The sequence below is a fragment of the Bison bison genome, unplaced genomic scaffold (genome assembly GCF_000754665.1).
Source record: "Bison bison bison isolate TAMUID 2011002044 unplaced genomic scaffold, Bison_UMD1.0 scf7180017864136, whole genome shotgun sequence".
In the NCBI taxonomy this organism is placed as follows: domain Eukaryota; kingdom Metazoa; phylum Chordata; class Mammalia; order Artiodactyla; family Bovidae; genus Bison; species Bison bison.
The window spans coordinates 9,709,884-9,710,261 of record NW_011494708.1 but is presented as its reverse complement, the minus strand read 5'-3'; positions in this window follow the sequence as shown (position 1 = coordinate 9,710,261).

Below are 378 nucleotides of genomic sequence, written 5' to 3'. Positions count from 1 at the left end.
ATATATATATATGACACCAGAAGATAGTCCCCCAGGACTATCTGCTACTGGGGATTATCAGAGAGAAATTACTAATAGCTCCAGAAAGAATGAAGTGGCTAGGAAAAAAAGAAATAATGCTCAGTTGTAGATGTGTCTGGTGGTAAAAGTAACATCTAATGTTATAAAGAACAATATTGCATAGGAACCTGGAATATTAAGTCCATTAAAAAGGTAAATTTGATGTGGTCAAACAGGAGATGGCCAGAGTGAACACTGAAGTGAAATAAAATGGAAAAGAATGAGTGAATTTAATTCAGATAACCATTATGTTTACTACTGTGGGGCAAGAATCCTTTGGAAGAAACGGAATAGCCCTCAAACTCAACAAGAGTCTGA